We start from the raw sequence: 14,373 nt of genomic DNA, 5'->3' as shown, positions 1-14,373 counted from the left end.
CGCAGTCCAGCAGAAGACAATGTAAAAAGCGCTCCTTGATGGAGAGTGCAGGAAACTACATGCTTCCCTTTATCTTGCGAACCACTCTTCCCGCATCCTGTAAGAGTCAATCAACTGTCACTTTCTATAGGTGGACCATCAAGTGGGGGCTTCCTAAATAGGCTCCTTTACAGTCACACACCTTTCCAAACAAAGCCCAGAAAATGAGAACTTAAAGAAGGCTGAAGAAATACAATCCGAACGCTGTATGATGTTGTGTTGGTTATAGTTTTGGATTGCACCCAATACTGCTGAGGCAGCAGCAGTCCTTGGTTGCTGCAGATTCTGTCTGTCCTGATTCAAGAGGAAAGGTCACTGACATCTAATTCAATCGGTGTGGAATGATTTGATAACCAAGGTTGAAGATTTAAATAGAAAAAGTGTTCAGTAACCAGCGTCTCAGATTGCCAGAGGTCTCCCAAGCTTGTAATTTGAGGGTGAGTGAGTCCCAGATACGTGGAAGAGTATAAGGATCTTGCCAGGAGACACCACAGAATTTCCTGTCTTAGGAATCTCGGGCGCCACAGATGCACCACCAGGTGGAAAAACCACAGAGAGTTCAAACACAACCTTAATGCAATTGAGAGCACACAGTGAGAAATCCTTCCAAGTGGTTAGCGATCTGATCATTGGTCTTGACAATCAAAATAGCATTGCCGTTTTATTCTGGAAAATGGGTGAACTGCCTTAGCATTGATGTGTCACTGAAGGTCTTATTACAACAATTTTGCATCGTGGGTCTTTACCGTGATGCTAAGGTGGCGCGGTTAGGCTGTGCTTCAGGTTGCACATTGGGAGGTGGAAGGTGAGTTGCGTGGGGACTGGATGGGTAGGTGGCTGGAGGGGAAATGCACAGAGGAATATCCCAGAAGCAAAACAGACAAGAAGGAAGCTGAATCACACCAGGAGACTCAAGTAAGTGTTGGGTTTCAGATTGGGATTGTGGTGAAGTGGGGGAACCCCCTTTCCTGGGAGCATGAGGTAGCAGTTGAGGGTATCCATAGAAAGGTTAGATTTTAAAAAACCGAATGGGGATTTAAACGCGCCCCGGGCTGCAGAGATATCTGCCTCGGGAGCCGCACAGCAAAAGTAAAAATAACTCTGCTGCCGCGGAGCTCCACGGCTTGTAGGTGTCCCACAGGAGTGGCCTGAGGACTTTGGAAGGAGGCAAGGGGAAGTGGAGGGCCCGGAGGACCAGAGGAAAAGGATACCACATTGCTGGTGACCTCAGAGGTGAGCGGCTGCCCCCACTCCGCTCCCTCCACATTGGGCTCCTTGTAAGGCACTTCTCAAAAGGTGCATGGATCCCGTTATCCCCCTTGTCTCTGGTACATGGGGGCTGGGCGCTGTTATAGAGGAGATCCATTGGCGTTGGCCCGGCTGGCCCACAGTTGTGCAGGATCGTTTGAAGGTGGGGGGGCTGCATTGCAGGCTACAGTGCTCGCCTGGTCACTGCTGAGGCAGTTGGAGGACTTTCAGTGAGGTGTGGGGCCCCTGACCCATGGTAGGGGTGTGTGCGCGCCTTACCAGGCTGCAGCTGGGGAGAGAATTGTAACCAGAGAGGGGTGCCCAGCTCCTCCTCAGGGGTAGTGGACTTTTTCATTGGAGGAGAGGAGTCTGAGAAACTGAACCCGGTATACAGCCCAGTCCAGGGGGACTGGAGATCTGGTGGAGCCTGGAAGACGAATGGAACACAGAAGGTCCTGGAATCTGGAGGTGTCCCAGGGGAGATAAGGGTACCAGTGAACCACACTCTTTGGAGATCTAGTGGTCCCATAAAGGGCCACGGCCCCAGATGTCATTGAGGAGATTCCTGAGAAGCAGTTGTGTGTTCCCACCTGAGGAGTGGCACGCAGACAACAGTGTGGGGGTCCTCCCCTGTCGGTCTGGTGGGTCGTGTGCTCCACATAAACTGGAAGTCGAAATTGGATCGGTTTGAATACACACAGGACCCATGGTGGAGGAGTGCTAACCCAGGCCCAAACATGCTAAAGGTGGGGGAAGACACCCATCTCCACAAACAGGGACATTGCTTCACTGATGGAAGAGATTCGGGGAATGAGGGCTGACATTGGTGGGGAGGTGGACAAAATCAACCTCGGAATCGACAAAATTGACAAGAGACTGCAGGCAGTGGAGCATAACCAATTATCCCTAGACACTCTGGAAATGCAGATGGATGTGAGGATGGTGGAGTTGGAGAGGAAAGAGGTGTAAATCACTCTCAAAATGGAAAATTTTGAGAACCGTGAAAGAAGGAACAACCTGAGAGTCTTTGGGGTGCCGGAGAGGGAGGGTGAGACCGACAGAGACGTGAGGAGGGTCATACATGACGTTTCAAAAGATTTATTTGGAAACAATGACATTGACAAGCCCAAGATTGACAGGGTGCATAGGGCAGGTGGAGTTGGTAGAGGTCCAAGGTCAGTCTTGGCTCACTTCCACAATTTCCCAGACAAACAGAAGATCCTGGAAAAAGAAAAGCAAAGGGTATGGGTGCAGTGAGGTTGGGCAATGGGAGGATTATGATTTTATAGGATCTGTCTTCCCTCACATTGGCAAAGAGGCGTTAATGCATGCCTCTCACAAAATGGCTGAATGAAAAGGGGTTCAGGTACAGGTGGGGGTTCCCTTTCTATGTCTCCTTTGAGGTGGACAGATATGATTATAAATTGATCACAGAAGATGATATATGGAGGGTCTCATAAGAGCTCATGGAAGGTGCAGGGTCCACACAGGAGGAGGGAGCAAGGGTCCCTGAGGACAGACAGTGGCACATCAAGGGGCCAAACTGGCACAGAATGTCCGGCTTGAGAAAATTCAGGAAATTGAATACTCCCCCAGCGGGCCCTACTTGACTTCGGAGACTCTGTGCCGCTGCATAGGTCCATGGGTCTGTGTCGCAAATACCTGAGGCTCTCAGGTGCTTTGTTTGGTTTTGGGAATAGGTTCAATGATCCCCTGAAAAGTGTCACTAATGTTATGCGAGAGGGGCGGGAGTGGGGAGGCAATACCACCTTGGTGAACTGCGATTGGGACAGTATCAGAGTTGGGTAATGCTTTGTAAGCGGGTGGGTGAAGGCGACAGGGGAATCTTTGGGGATAAGGTGCAGTTGTGAAGTTGGGGGCTCATGGTTATGGAAGGTTTTCAAGGAGGTGGCCCATTGGACCAGGTCCTAATAGTGGTCTGGAGTTCGTCCAGTGATGTTAACTGGATGGAGCCGGTCGCCACTGGAGGGGAGGAGGAGGGAGATGAGGGAAGGTGAGGGGTTATGGTAGGGGAGCAGTTGGGGAAGGGGACTGTTACGTTCAGGTTTTTATGACCCAGGGGGAAAGAGTCCAGTATTGGAGGTGAAAAACAGAGGGGTGTCTGGGAAACTCTCTAACAGCACGAACACAGCCCATTGATTTGTTCTTGGGTGGATGGCCCCTGGGAGAGTCTCAACCAAGTCTTTAGCTCAATGTTCTTTTCACAGAGGTGGTCCGTCCTGGTGGAGATGCCATCTTGGAAGCCGGCAAGGCCCCGAAGACCTTTGGACGGGCCCTTATCTTGATGATTCAAGATCATATCAGCCATCTCACTCCTTAAAGTTGATGCAAAGTTGTTTGCCAAGGTCTTAGCATCGACACTCGATCCACATGTGCCGCGCCTGGTGCATTCCGATCAGGTTGATTTCATAAGGGGTAGACAAGGGGTCAACATGATGCATAAGACCTTACACTTAATTACGGGGGCCTGAAGTGGGAAAGGGAATCCCATGCTCCTATCTGTTGATGCCGAAAATGCCTTTGGTTTTGTGCCCAATTTCCTGCAGGGCCACCTGGCTTCAGACCCGTGGCCTGTGTGTTGGCCAATGGGAATTTCTCACACTGGTTTGGGTTGGGTCGGGGGACCTGACTGGGTGCCAAGACCTGGAAGCTGGGAATATGCAACCATTCCACGTCTGAGACTGAACCTTGCCACATAATTTGTGGGATGAACCAAGTATACCACCTGACAGCATGCCCACCAATAACACGCCACCCTATATGTCTCCATACTGGGCCTACCACTCTGGGAGCTAACCCTGGGTGGCATTAGGTTTGGGGAAGGATTTTGGTAAGTGGCGACAATTGTGACATCACAAGTGTACGAAAAGATCCTGAAATTGTCGAGACGTGCTTGGATGAAACTTGATGCCTTGTATGTTGTCCCTGCTCCTTTGATATAATAAAACGGCAGTTAACCTTTGCTCCTTGTGTGGACCTCGACTTCTTTGGGACATTGGAGGGAGTTAGGGCCCTCCGTGAGCTGGAGGTCTGCGGACAATAGGTACGGCTCTGCCGACCGCAGAATCTCCCCTAACAAGTTGGGGGCACTGCTGAGATACGCTCCTGAGACCCCGGCAAGACCGCTTGTGACACCAGCCCGGCAAGGTTTGGCCCCCTATGACGTCAGACCTCGGGGACTGCAGGACCCTCGCGTAACTGTGACACCACCAGACAGCGCAACCAGAGATTGGCTGTCGGGAACTGACTTCAAAATGTATCCCGCCCACGGTTCGCGAGTGTCCACACGCGGTCCAGAAGAGGCGAGGCGAGCCAAGTGGGAGGAGAGCCAACAGCCGAGCGGCGCCTGTAGACGTGCACCTAAATGTAAGTGTGGTCCGCACAATGAGCAACAACATATTGTATGGGTAGGGGGAGGATGTGTGCATTGAGTGGAGGGTGGTATCACATTATCGTAACGTTCGGAAACAAGGTAGTGACTGGCATGTGTATAAGTAAAGGGACAGTGGGTGCCCAGGAAAGGGAAAGGTTTTTACGTCGACAGGTCTGGACAGTGAACACATGTGTGGGGGAGAGAATATGGCTTTCCTATAAATCGACGTTGCAGTTTGATGAATAGATGTAGTTTTCCTATTAATTGAGTGTTTTAGCTCAGCCGATGGACGGTATTCCTATTAATTGGTTGATTTAGCTCGATCAATAGACGTCGAATTCCGATATATGTTTATCTTAAGATTGCAGAAGATTGGTGACAGGTTAAGTTTCCGGTATAGGAAGCGTATCACACATCAGGCAACGCAACAGGTGCAGTACACCTAGAAAAAGGAGAAGAGGTGATTGATGATGTATAGTCCAAACCGGGGGAGGTGGGAAGACAGCTGTGGGGATTTTTGGATGTAGAATTAAGAGGGCGGGGAATGTATATGATACGTGTATGAAAAGTTAGAATGAAACATTAGCTTGGTGACGTCACCCATAGTCCGTTGCATAGGATATTGGTTGATCAGCAGGTGCAGAGCTCCCAACTCAGCACTCAAATTACAGGAAAAGTGGTCGAGGGGTGTGCCAAGTGGCAGCAGCCCAGACAAAGCGGTGCAGTATGAGGGTACACCGCACTGGTGTATGGTCACAGGGGGCCAAACACATTGAAGGGGCTTGTCGGGAGGCGACAACGCCCTTGAAAGTGGATTATATTGCATAAAGTATAAGGTAGCAGAGGGCCATAGGCTTGGAGGAGCATGACAGCTTTTTAAAAAGCAGGGTGGTACGACAGTATGCCTCACAAGGCGAGTGGCTGTTAAAAGCCACATTTAGCACTAATTGAACATTGAACTGTATAATGAAAAATAAATTCCATCCTTGTCCTAACAGCGGAAACACAAAACCCTCAATTTGAGGTCAGGTAAAACACACAAGAGACAATGATGTATCACAGGGGCGGGGGTATCATACGGGGTGCCCAGGATGGTACTGATCCCAATCAAACACCTTTGCAAAACATTGCCTAATTATCGAGATAAAATAGTCATGTACAGTATAGAATGGAAGAGAAAGCATCAATACCATGGCCGCCTAATGGCAGTTTCTCAAGGGATACTTTATAGTCACTACTCACATACATACACAACACATACAAGTGAAAGAAATTAGCAAGCCGCATGGAAATATTTGAACTGTGGAGAATGTTCCAGGAGCATTAACATGGAATGTTTAACTTACAGAAGGCAAAAAAGCAGGAAGGGGACGCATGCGGACGATGCGGATTAGGAGGAGGAACAGGGATTATACTCGATTAGGGAACTAAATGAAGCTACGGAACACTGAGAATTAACTGCAGCTGAAGGCTACTCAACTCAAACCCCACATACAAACCACCCCTGTATGCCCTGAAGGCGCACACCACACGGGCAGAGGTAGGCAACCCAGATGTCGAAGAGGAAAGTCTGAGGCAGGCAAAGAGCGAGTTCGCAGGGATAGGGCCAGATGAGTGGATAGCAGCGCAAGTGCTATTGAAGTTCAAGGGATCGCCACTGGAGAACCGGAAGGGACAACAGAAGCAATAAAGGAGATAGAGTTGGGGAAAGGATTTAAAGGCACACAGATGAATGACACGGGAAAAGAGCAACTGCGGGAGGAGGAGGAGGAGGCAAAGCTGGAAGCAAGGATAGTGGAGCTAAAGGAGAAGAGGAACTCGTTAGTGAACCAGCTGGGACAGAAGGAATGGGAGGAACAGCTTGCATTAGAAAGGCGAGAAAAGGCAGAAAATGAAAGGAGGGAACGGGAGGAGCTACTAGAGAAGGAACAAGGAGAGGTGATGGGGAGGATAACAACAGGAGGTTCGAGTAAGGTAAGTACGGAAGTAAAGGGGCGTAGAACACTAGAGAAAGAGAGGTTGAGGATGAGCGAGAAATGGCATTCTGGAGACGGAAGATATTGCTGGATAGCACCCGGAAATACGAGGAAAGCAGGCTGAAGGAGTTAAGGTTAGCAGTGACAGAGGAAGCGTGAAGCAAGAGAGAAAAGGATGAGGAAGCACTACGGAGGATACACAAAGAAGTAATGGAAGGAATAGACAGGACACAGGAGGGGGGGAAGAGAGAGAAGAGCACCAGCCCAGACGGATACCGACGAGACACACAGAGAGTAGCATGGGAACAGAGCGCAAGAGGAAAAGAAGATATGGACGTGGCAACCTTTACGAACATTGATCTTGAAAGCGTAACAGTGCGGTATCAAATACCACACAAACTAACATTCTCAGATGGATTTTGCAGTGAGGAAGACAAAGATACCAATACTATAGGTATGGAAGGGTTCAGCAAATTGTACATTACACAAACAGGCACAGGAATGTCATGGGAATGTAGGACTCAAGGTGAAAAGAACAGGGGACAACACACTGACATGACTACAGAGGACGCGACAGCAACAGTGACACCGCAAACCCCATCGATACATAGGCTCCGAGACCTCCCAGGGAACAGAAGAGATAGGACAGAAATTACACACAACAGGGGGCACTCGTGTTAACAGGGTCGGGCACACAGGGCCCCGGGAAGCACCGCACACAACAGCTACCAGAAATATCACAGACATTGGAGCATCACGCACAACACCAAGTATAGATGTCGTAGACTTGGAGGTAGACGTCGAAGATGAGAGAGGCCCAATACAGATATGACAGTATAGACGAACACCTGAGGAAAGGGCTGAATGTTCACAGATACCATTACTAGAAAGAGGGGGGAGCAGACCGCAATATAGACCATGGAAACATGCAGACAGAGAGAACGTTAAGAATAGGTTACCATCACTGAGTGGTGGGGCAGGGAAATGGATATATGAAATGGAAAAAAAGACAGCAGGACACAGACTGGCAGTGGGGGACGTGAAGGGGCTATTAGTATCCATACTGGGTGATGCAGCAGATGACATTTGGGAGAGGGTGGGATTCCGAGGGGTAACAACACAGAACACTACGCATGACGGATCCCCATTTGAGAACTGCAGGCACACAGTGTGGCAGGCTCTTAGGATACAATACCCAGACACATCAGATATAGGGACAATCATATCATGCAATTTCGTGACGACGAAGATCCCGTCATCTACATTCAATAGATTCAAGAGCTTTGGCGCCTTGAAACTCAGGAGCCGTGGGACAAAACACTGGCTATCTTCTATCATATCTTGATCCAAGGGATGCCTGAATATGTGCAAAGGCAACTCAAGAAATTAGTGGGAATGGGGCTGAAACAGAAGGCGGAAGACAGGAAAGTAGATGAGGCAAAATGAGTACAAAAGAAATTGTCAAAATACGCCCTAGAAGGCACACTGATAACAAGCCTTGCACCACCAACCCAAACAGCAGTGTCCCGACCCCAACAACTACCACAACCACAGATACAACAACAATTACCGCAACCACAGACACAACAACAATTACCACAACCACAACTACAACAGCAATTGCCTCAGCAGTTGCCACAATACAACACAGCACCACAGTACCAACCACAGATGGGTAGGGGATATATGGGTATGGGTGGGTACCAACAGAACTTTAGAGGATGAGGAGGGGGAAATAGAGGGTGGGCATTTGGGCCACCAGCTCACTACCCAGGAGGAGGGTCACAGGATTACCCACAACAGGGATGGCAAGGCCAAGGAGAGGGAGGAGGAGGATTCCCATGGCAAGCACGAGGACCACCCCAATGTTGGACATGCGAGTTAATAGGACACATCTCCCTCACGTGCAGGTTCAGAGCAGCACAACAAGGGTGGGGCAAGCAAGGGCCACAAAGCAACCAAGGGGGACAGACTGGGTATTATCAACAGGCAGGACCACCACCCATGGTGCAACAGCAAGGCATGCAACAACCACAATATCAACAAGTACAAGGGACACTTTAATTTAATTTAAACTTTAATGTGATATATTATGAAAGAAAATTCAAACTTTACACATTATAAACAATTATTCGTTAATAACAATAAGAGCAATAGACAGATGATAATCAACAGATAAATTTATAATTTAAATAAACAGATAATAATATATCAAATATCAAGTTAAGAATCGAGAATGAACGATTTGACCATCTTTACCTCAAGTGCTGGGCAAATTTATACATATTGAACGATAATATACATATTTACAGGTCTACTCGCATGAATATCATGGATTAGACAGATATTAATAGTATGCCAGTAACGAGTCCCACGATGGCATGGATTTACTTCACCTTACGGTGCACAAATTATTCAAATCAGAAGGCCCAGCTTTAATTCAATTCTTTGCCACATTTTATAGAGGGCTATGAACAAATGCATGTTGCAGGTGTTTGTGCAATAAAGCCAAAATGACATTTCACTAATGGTTTGAAGGTTGTGAAGAAACTCAGCAAGGTATAATGTTATTGTGCTAGTTAATGTCTGGCATTCCGTGAGGAGATGTTTGGCTGTCTCCAAGCATTCAGGTAATTTACAAAGGCGACAAATTCGCTCAGGGACAGGAATATTTTCCCTGGCTCCCAAATTCCTCAGAGTCGGTAGTTGTTCCAATCTAAACAGAATGATAAAACGTCTGAGCCTTTTCGTCGGACAGAGGTTCAAATATGCTTGGGGCTTCATATAGGTGTACAATCTGTATTTGATTAATTGATAGCTCTTTAGAGTGCTCAGATGCGCGAAGTTCTCAAGCCAGTCCCAATGGTCCACCCTTTTCCCAAGTGCGTTTTGGACTTCCTTAGTATATGCTGCCCTTCTGTGTGTCCAACCTATGTCAGCAAGAAATTCTGACATTAATTTGAATAGTGGTGAGGTGGTATGTTTTTTGACCACTTCCTGGTGTATCACAGAGAGTAGGGGATTTGAGCAACCACTAGTCATCTTGAGAAAGAATCCGGCTCTCTTTTTGAGTACAATTGCTTTTAGTGATGGAAGACCCATTTCAAGTCTTATCAACGCTATAGGCACTCCTGGGGACAATCCTAATATCCTATGCCAAAACTTGCCTTCCATTACTTGGAGCCAAGCTAAATCAAAAGTGAGAAGAGCCTCAAGACCATAGGTGATCATGGGTACAAACACTTGGATGTAGAGGTGCCGTGTCCCCCAGAGCGTATAGCCGCCCTGCTTATTCGAGAACACAGCAATCAGTGCAGTGACTTGCGCTGCCCTGATTTTGCGTCCTTGTCTGCAGTAGCGGTAATCGCCATTGGGCTCGATTTCAATTCCGAGGTAACGATAGGAGGGTGCATAGGGTATGTTGATTTTACACACCATCAAGTTAACTCGGGATGCTCTTTTCCCAGTGAATCTGAGTACTTTGGTCTTGTCTAAGTTGATAGTCAGACCATTGAGACTAGCATATTCCCATAAAGTGGTAGCGGAGCGCCGAAGCCTACTAATGGTGTTATCAAATACTACCAAGTCATCGGCGTATGCTAGTACAGTGCAAGGCGCCTCACCAATTTTCGGAGGACGATTGTCAATTTCAGCCAGTACTGTGGGAATATCATATACATAGAGGTTGTAAATCAGGGATGTGATAACACATCCCTGTTTTACCCCTCTATTTTTGGACACCTGTTTGGTCATGTTGCCTTCTTGATTTAGCCTAAGACGGGCCGTGGTGTTTTGGTGCAGAAGTCTCAGATAGTTCAAGAGGCCTCCTGGACATCCCATTGATTCGAGTTTCAGCCACAGTCTATCTCTAGGGATGGAATAAAAGCCAGACTTAAAGTCAATGTATAGGGCATACAGAGGAGGCTGTCCCTTACTGAGTGCCCGTGTGCGGAAAATGTCCATCACCATAAGATTATGTGATGTAGGGAAGTCCTGCCGAAATCCACACTGAAACTTACTGAGTCTCATCAACCCATTTCTGCACTTCGCTTAACAATAATGAAGCAAAAAGTTTACCTGTAATATCCAGCATAGAGAGAAGCCTATCATTATTGGGATCGGCAGAGTTGCCCTTTTGAAAATGGGGATAAGAATGGCTGTTTGCCAAGATTGAGGGATTCTCCCCTGCACTAAGATCTTTTCAAAATGTACGGAGAGTAACTCCGCCCAAAATTCAGGGTAGTTCATAATTACCACATTAGCCAGCCCATTAGGTCCAGGGGCTCTTGAGGACTTAAGAGCTTTTATTTTGTTCAGAATAATCCCGGGGTATACTTCAAAAGGCGGGAAAAAGGGGGCCATATTCAGGGATGAATTATGCAAATTGGTCACCCCTACATTACGTCCTTCTAAGAATTCTATCCAAGCCTCCTCACTAATAGGATTGGCTATTTGGGCTTTACCATTCTTTCTAGTCTCATTCAGTAGAGACCAGATACTGCGAGAGTCCCTAGAGCAGATAGTCTGCACTAGCTTTTGATAGGCGCAGTTTCTCTCAGCATTTTGTATGTGCTTAATGCTGGTTCTGAAGCAATTTTTGGCTTTTCTGACTCTCTCACAGTAGAGAGCTGCTGGTAAGTTCAAGGTCTTAATGCTACAAATTTCAGCTCTCAACACTCTCTTGGCATCTCTAATTCCTTTGTTGTAAGGGCGACTAACACCCTCAGTTCTTATCATGTAGCCCATTTTGGCCACAGCATGTTTTCCCGAGAATGCCTGAATCCAATCTTCAATAGCATTAATGGTCATGGTGTTAAAATCCAGAGAGCCTACAGACGAGGTGCATTTGAGGGTTTCCGTAGCTGACCGAATATTTTTTTCCGACCATATAATTCTAGACCCTGAACTATTGAGGTTAATAGTACCAATATTCAATGTAGGAATGGTGTGGCTAGGTAATTGAAGAAAACATTGGAGCATCGAATGGTCACTCCAGTTGTTATTGATCACTTTCATATCGGTAACTTTCGATTGCATTTTGGGGCACATGAATATATAATCCAGAGTACTGGAAGCTGAGCCATTTGTCCAGGTATGTTTCCCTGGCCTATCACCGGGTGTGTGGCCATTGATCATCTCAAGATCCCAATGAGCAAACAATTGTAACCAGCCCAGCCCCTCAGCCTCTCTTTTCTCATGGATCATTAGGCATGTTGTGCTCAGCTTCAAGTTAGATGATGTATAGCCCTTGCCTTTCATGTGGCAGTTGAAGTCCCCCATGACCACCACTGCCAGATTACCAGGTTTCAATGTCCAAGATGTCATTAGGTTGTGCAGTGCTTCTTGTAAATGTTCTACTATGACTGTTCCTGGTGGATTATAAAGGTTAACAAGGAGAAACCTAAGAGAGCAACTTTCCTCTTCATATTCAACCTCTACTGCCATAAGGTAGTCCTCAACATGACATTGCACCCTGCGAGAGACTACTGTGTTTGCCACCCCAATGAGTAGACCACCGAAGGGGCGGCCCCTTATACCCTGTTTTGCAAAAGATTGATACACAACAAATCCATCCCAAAGCAGAAGATCCATTGCCCAGGTCTCTTGGAGACAAATACAACTATGTTTGGACAAAAGGTCAACGGAGCCCTCCATTCTCAGTAAGTGGGCGAAGCCTCTACAGTTCCACGTAAGAAGGGAAAAGTCTCATTGATTCTGTAAAACCCCCGGGAGGGATTCCATCAGCCAAACTTGTACTTTGGCGAGTTCAAGATTTTTCACTTCCGCTGGCTTGGGACAAATAGACACGAGGTCAGGAGCTGCAATGACATCAGGGCCAATGTTAAGATCAATTTCGTTCGGGCCCACATCGATGGCGACATCAACGGTCCTAAGTTCCTCTTTGTATTTCCTGATCAGCCGCGCTGTAGACAAAAAGATACAATGTAGGGCAGAGACTTTGGGGTTTGGTACAATCAAAGGCTCAACAAACAGAAAATCGTCAGATTTCAATACTCGAAGTTGTGGAATGGAATAAAGTCCGACTAATAACTCTGATTGCGCAAGCCAAGTATTTTTACCGCTCTGATACAGGTTCTTACTAAAGCAGATGCGATTTTCATTGATGTCTTTAGAGTCAAGCCCCGATTCAAGAAGCACAAGTAAAGGTGAGTTTCCCTCGTGTGTAGACGCTGCTGGTTGCTCAGTACATACTGGTAAGCTAAGTTCTAGATCCGGGACCGAGTCTTTCAGAAGATCCTCGTCAGAGACCGGGCTAATAGCTTTTTCTTCCGGCACGAGCCAGCAGGAGAGGGAACCTTTAGTCACTGGCACCCGTGCGGCTGATCTAGCTAGTCTCTTTTTGGCTTTTTTCGAATGTGTATCCAGCCTTGTCTGTGGCACAACAGTAGGCTATAGGGAACTTATTTTAGATTTGTTATTTTTAAGTGCCTTCCTCGCCAATCTACGTTGCTTCCGTGAGAAGAAGACAAAAGGGCTTTGTACCATCTCAAGGTCACGAACATTCTCCTGGGTTACTTCATGGCTTTCACCGCTGTTGTCGGGTTCTGATGGTTCAGCTACAGCCACTTCCATATTGTCCTGGTCTTTGCTTTCTTCCACAATGTGCAAGGCGTCAGATAGGTTACCTTCCGCCTCTTCACGGAGATGGTCCTTCTGTTCTAATGCCAAGGTAAGAATGTTAGTGTTGGTCAGAATGCGGCCTGGCATTTGCAGTAGGATCTTAAGCGCAGATTGAAGAGCAGCAACTGATGATTGGAGCTCGGCAACCTCGGTTGAGCCGGGGTGTTGATAGTCCAAGTCGTCGTCCTGTTTGTCTGGTGCATCCTCCATTGATGCCATTGCTAAATTAGGTGAAGCAGACAATCGTCCACTGCTTCTAATAGAGTTATGTAGACCAGGCAGAGTGCTCATGTTGCTAATGCTGTGGGGTAAAGAGCCACTAGCTATCGTCAGTGGTGGTTGTGATGACATCCTTCTCTGAATATTTAAGCACAGATCTAAGAGAGAATTCTTGTCAATATCATCAAAATTGGTGGTATTCAATGAAATGCTGCCAATAGGGCCAGGGACTACGGTTTCCTCAATGGTAGTTGAGTTTATATCCAGAGGTGGATTTACTGGAAAAAACTCAGTGATAGCACCATGGTCCACTCGCTTGGCATATTTCGCATTCTTCTTGGGTTTAGCAACCTTCGTAAGAGTCTACATGTTCTCCTTAGAGGGTAAGGTCTTCGTTTTCCGCAGATTGTAGTTCGAACGGGAGGACCTTTTCCCCTGCTGCACATCAGCGAAAGGTAAATAGTAAGGTCCACCAGTATTGTCTACTCAAAGGACAAAAAGGCACTCTCCAATGCTGTGTTGGATGGCAAGTATGTAGGTTGTCAGAAGAAGGTTGTTGTTCACTACGACAACGAGGAAAAGGAGGGGGATAAGTCGCAGTCCTCAGGAGCTGACCAGGTAGTTCCTCTCACCTGGGGCCCAGAGGGTTGATGGAGGAACAGAATGCCAAGATGCCCAGGATCAAAGGCATAAACCCGCAGTTTCCTGGGCATTTAGTCTAAAGACCAGATTTACTGTAACAGATGACCAAGTCCACCCTGCTCTAGCGCAGCAGTCTGGGACCGTAATACTAGTACAGGGACCCATACTCCTCCCAAACGACCCAAAGCTAAAGGAGGTTGTACACAGCGGAGG

This window comes from Ambystoma mexicanum, chromosome 7q, assembly GCF_040938575.1.
Source record: "Ambystoma mexicanum isolate Mex_15411 chromosome 7q, UKY_AmexF1_1, whole genome shotgun sequence".
Lineage (NCBI taxonomy): Eukaryota > Metazoa > Chordata > Amphibia > Caudata > Ambystomatidae > Ambystoma > Ambystoma mexicanum.
The sequence above is the reverse complement of the archived record's forward strand: the minus strand, read 5'-3'. Positions refer to the sequence as shown.